This window comes from Thermobia domestica, chromosome 9, assembly GCF_964235325.1.
Source record: "Thermobia domestica chromosome 9, izTheDome1.hap1.1, whole genome shotgun sequence".
Lineage (NCBI taxonomy): Eukaryota > Metazoa > Arthropoda > Insecta > Zygentoma > Lepismatidae > Thermobia > Thermobia domestica.
In genome coordinates, this window is record NC_137462.1 from 205,137,429 (window position 1) to 205,143,428 (window position 6,000).

Genomic DNA, 6,000 nt, shown 5'->3' on the forward strand with positions numbered 1-6,000 from the left:
GACTCCTTATTGACTTCTCCTCCAATCAGCCGTATATACTTTAGTTGAGGCACTTATTTTTACACCTTTGAGTAACATAAACAAACAATGTCATTTTTGAAGAATTTAGATTTAAATATTCATTTATAAAATAGGCATAAAATCGTCAGAACATTTTTGAAAAATCTACAATTTTCAACTTTACCTATCCAGTAACCTACATTTTTTTAGAAGTAGAAAATTTTAGGAGGCAGCCTCCAAAACAGCATAAGAACTTAAGTTTTAAATTAAATGTCGATTGGTAGCGATGGTCGCTTCTTTAAATCACACGAACGGACTTCGAAAAACAAATTTCTCGTCATGTAAGGGCCATAAAATGTTAAAATCCATCGAAATCTAGAATTCAAATAATTTCAGAAACACAATTCAATATAAAGCAATATAAAGTAGACAGTAAACAATAAAAATGATAGTAGACAGTAAAAGTACTTCTACACAGAATTTGAACTTCAAACAAATACGCTCATTTATCCTCAAAGTTGAGTTTTTAATAAATCCTACGGCCTAATACAACGAATCTTTCTTTACACCTAACATTCCCCACACCGAGTTTTCCGTACACCGAATTTTCCTGCTCCCCAATTAATCATATCCTATATTTTGAAAACGGAAGATCCTATGTCTACCGAAAGTTCTAGTGTTTCTTGTGAGTACTCTACAATTTGTTTCCTCCGATGATTTTTGCCCCGAGCTTCCCTTGAATTTGCCCCTATGCATATTTTATAGACTTAAAAATACTAGAGACAGTCACCAGAAAATAATGAGTACACATCCTACACATCATCTCGTCAAAAACTTCGGAACGAGTCGAATCGACCAATTTTAATTCGTTTTCTTTGCTACAGAAAGTATCTGATTCTTTGTACAATACCGAGGTTAGTTTATTCGCAAGTTAATATGGAGGATTTTTTTTTTTTTTTTTTGCTTGTTACTTAAAATGTTTTGCAAATAACTTCAATAACTTTTGAAACTGATTGTCTTCACTTGAGCATATACAGATCACAGTGAGAAATAAAGATAAAAGCTGCTTCCTTCTAGTAATACCCGAAAAGATCTTAAATAATATATATAAAAAAAGAAAACAACTAAAACTAATTTCTTTCATTAAGACACTGCTGGTATGAATAGAAAGCTTGCAATAGTAAGGTGTTTGTAGACGACTGTCAATTAGAATTGAAATATTATTAGCAGTTCGAATTTTGGAGCATAATGAATAAATCGAAAATTTATGTTGAAATCTTCATTTATCAAGCAAGAAACAAAATAGTTTAAAACCCGACAATTCAAATTAACTTCCTGCCATTCTGTCCTCCTGCCATTTCGTCCTCTGCCATTTCGTCCGCCTGCCATTATGTCCCCTGCCATTTCGTCCGCCTGCCATTTCGTCCTCTGCCATTTTGTCCTCCTGCCATTATTTCCTGCCATTTTGTCCTCCTGCCATTCTGTCCGTTCCCCCTTCATATATATGGCTATGGGCCTTGACGTTCAGGTATACACTGGATAAAATGGGCTTCAATCCTGCTTTACACTGGATAAAGCTACAAACTAAGGTTTAGCCCCTCCCTTGATCATATCCGGGATCCGCCACTATATATATATATATATATATATATATATATATATATATATATATATATATATATATATATATTAGTAATGAAATATTTCTGCTTTTAATCGCTTTACTATTATTATTTTCAGTTTTTTTTAGTACATTTATTATTTTCTACTTGAAAACGCTTTTGTTGAAGTCGGTTAATATTGCTTTTTAAAAAAGATTTTGTTTTCTGGTTCTTGGTATGTTTTTGAAGTTGGTTATTTTTCTTTTAAGTATATTAATTTTTGCACTTTTTCGTCGTTCCAGTAGATTAGTTACATAAACTAAAGATAGAACACTAATTCCTTATAGAATGAGTCAGTCTACGAATCAGATATAACCAATAAAAAAGAAGTGTTCGAAAGAAACGAGCCGAAGGCTGTAATGTGCACATCGGTGATAGAAAGGTAATATTGTTGTAACAAATAGGCGTTCCGACGAGAGAAATTCACAATCCGCCGCTAGAGGATCACGTGTGCAAGCCACGTGACTTATAAAGCCAGCAGAAGCAGACGTCAATTGTCTAGCGCGTTTATGCAAACCCTTCTTTGACCAAGTTGGCCCCCTTCTGATAGACTTCCTGCAGCACGGGACAATAGTTAATGCCCAGCATTACGTGCAAACATTGACCAACTTTAATCAAGCGATCAAATCGAAACGACCAGGCAAACTCACCCGTAGGTTAATTTTGCTCCATGACAATGCCCGACCACATACGGCCAACACAGTCATGGCAGTTGTCCAGAAAATCAAGTGGGAGGTTCTCGGTTATCCTCAATACAGTCCAGACCTCCCTCTCCCTAAAATTACACCATTTTTGATACACTTAAAAATGCTGTGGGGTATAAACGATTCACCTCGGACGATGATGTCCTGCAGTACGTTCAGAACTAGTTTGCAACTTGGCTCAGAGAATCATACGAGACAGTCATTCACCGTCTTTTGTCGCAGTGGGACAAGTGGAACAACAGCCAGAGCCAATATTTCTAATATACAGGTAAGAGTTTCTCTTCCTCGACCTCCGGTCCGTTTCTTTTTGAACGCTCCTTATGTATTAATCGGTCTACGCGTTACAAAATTATGCGTGAACATGCACACAACGAAGTTCTTAAGTTAACAATGTCAACCGTTCAAGAGCTTGATAGTCTAGTTCTGAAGATTATTGCTATATCGTAATGAAGCTTAGATGGGGCCATAATGAAAGGATACTCTTTCAAACGAAAAAAAGAATAATCAAAATTGGTGCTCGCGTGTAGAAGTTACGGGTGTACATAGATAATAACTAACTCTATGGCCTATGGAACCCGGAGGTTCAATGCCGCGTTCACAAAAGCTCTCCACTGACTTCTATTTTTAGCCAACTGGATCCAATTTATACTTTGTATTCCTATTTCTGCGAGATCCATCTTAACATTGCCATTCCATCTACGCCTAGGTCTTCCTAATGGTCATTTTCCGATTGGTCTTCCAGTTTAGAATTTGAAGGAGTTTCTACTTTCTTCCATCTTGGCTACATGGCCTGCCCACCTGAACCTCCTATACTTGATGATCCTAACAATGTTTAGTAACGTTGTAAATCCTCGTTATAAAGTTTCTGCCATTCCCCACACTGAGAAATATTCATTCTCCGGACAGTGGTGAGTGGAGCAAAAAAAAAAAAAAAAAAATCAAATTTTCCAGTATCGAATTCTAATAGAGCTCAAAAGTTGCGTATTCACGTGCTAATCAATGGAATACCGGTAGCATACTTCTCGTTCCTCTTGGGTCCGAATATTCGTCTCAGTATCTTGTTCTCAAATACTTTCAGTCTATGTTCTCTCAGAGTAAGTGACCATGTTTCGCAACCATATAGAACAATAGGCATGATTATCGTTTTATATATTTTAAGCTTCAAATTCCTCGACAGAAGTCACGATGACAAGAGTTTGAATTGATTAATAACACAAACTCCCTGCTTTTAGTCGACATTTAATTTCTTCGTGAATATGGTTTTCGTCTGTTAATATGTGGGATCTGTATTAATCCCAGATATTTGAAAGTATCCACTTTATCAAAAGTATTATTCGATATCATGTATTTTGTTTTCTCTGCGTTTACTTCTAAACCCATGTCTCTGCATGCGTTTAATAAGAGCTCTGCATTTCTTTCTATTAATCTCCTATCATTCCCTGTTAAATTTACGTAATCAGCACGGACTGTATATAGATAATATATGTCAATATAAACGGATATACGGTGTTTATATATAAACGGACGGATCGAACTGAGAATTTTCTCCTTTTCTAGAAGTTATTATAAAGCATTAAAAAAATGTGGTTGAATAATGCAGAATAATCGAACACTGCTCTTGATTTGGTAAGCAGATGTCATACCATTAAGCTTCCAATCTTGTAGTCATTTTCTGTACTTGTACAGCGGGGGACACTTCTAAATGGTACAGCCATATTGAGATTTACGGCTAAGGTGTACCATTTAGAAGTGTCCCCCGCTGTACATATAGAGATTCACTTTCAAAGTTAGTTCATATTTTAACTATCACTAAAGGCGATTTTTTTTTTTTTTTTTTTGCGTGCACTGAATGTCTTATTTGGATATTTAAAGTAGATCAAAGATTATGCATACAAGGATATCCAAAAGTTTTAATTATCACCATGAAATATATATATAAAAAACATACAATACTCACTGTAATTGGTCAAAGTTAGTTCTTCTCCACGTAGTCTCTCTACAGAGTCACCCATTTTTCCCAGCGTTTCTTTACTTTTTTCAACTCCTCTTTGTAGAAGTCCTGCGATTTGCTCGAAAACCATTGTTCTACTTCGAAAATGACATCCTCTCTGTTGTCAAATCGCCGACCACGAAGTGGTTTCTTAATCTCGGAAAAGCGGAAGAAGTCACTTAGCGCAAGATCACGCGAATAAGATGGATGCGGTAAAAGTTTATAGCAAGTAGGTCGTGGCAAAGTCGTGGCGAGTTTGCTTCTGAAGAGGTGTCAGCAAGCGAGGAACCCATCATGCAGACACCTTATTCATGTGCAATATCTCATGAATAATCCTCCACGCACTTCCGTAACTTAGTCCAGTCTCCATCATCACTATTTCCATGGTCGATCTTCCGTCTTCGAGGATAACGGCCCCCACTTTCTTCACCATGGCAAGATCCTCCTTGATTGAGGGTCTCCCTGCTCGTGGCTCGTCTATGAGGGACATATGACCACTTTGAAAGCTCCGCTTCCAGCTCACAACTGTGTCGTATGATGAGCTTTCATCTCCATAGAGAACTTTCATTTCGTCGTGGATTTGGCATGTGTTGTCCCTCGACAGAAGTCGCGATGACAAGAGATTTTGAATTGAATAATAACACAAACTCCCTGCTTTTAGTCGACATTTAATTTCTTCGTGAATTATAGAGACGTTATTGTTCACAATTTGTGATTTATCTTTTTATTCCAATGACAGTGAACATGTAATTTGAAGACGACTGCGAACTTAATCAATAACAATATACTGACGTGTAAAAAGGACAAATTGTTTCCGCTACGTGGTGTGATTCTTACTTTTGACCTAAGAAAAGTATTCTGTACAATGCATACACTGTAATTGGTTCAAATATCGTTAATGAGTAACAACAATTAAAAAGATCTTGAAGTAATTTTCGATATCAAACTTCCATTATTAGATCACGTTTCATCTACCGTCAAACAATGTACACTCATGTCCAAAATTATTGACGCATGTCTATAAATATGTTGTTGTAGGAATATAATTTGATAACGATTTCGCCCGGTATTTCTTATAATGTTAGTATGTGTATAATCGGTAAAGATATATATGTGGAAAATTTCATGTCAAAAGAGCAGTAAATAAGAACAATAAAACGAAAATAAAACTTTTTTCTCCATTTAGCAACAATTTGTTTTACTCATTCTAATTTTCGTATTTATATTTTTTTTTCCTATGAAATTTATCACAAATATATATTTCCCGATTATACACAAAGTATCAGCATTAAAAGTACACTGCAAAATCATTATCAAATTACATTCTTACAAGAAGATAGTTATAGATATGCGACAATCTTTTTGGACATGAGTATACATGTATTTGGATTCCTCTCTTGTTTTACAGAAGTATCCTCATTGGTATCTACCACTAGGTACTAGTCTTTCTAATACTGAATACTAGCTCTAGTCGACTGCTAATACCACATCTTGTACAATTAAATTCCGCCTTTCAATTGTGTTACCAAGTATTAAGTACAGGAACATGGAACGTACATAAGAAAGATCTTCAGAATTAATGAGTATCACAAGTCTAGATATACAAGGTGGACGGAAAGTAACTCCTTGTTTTGAATTGCGAATT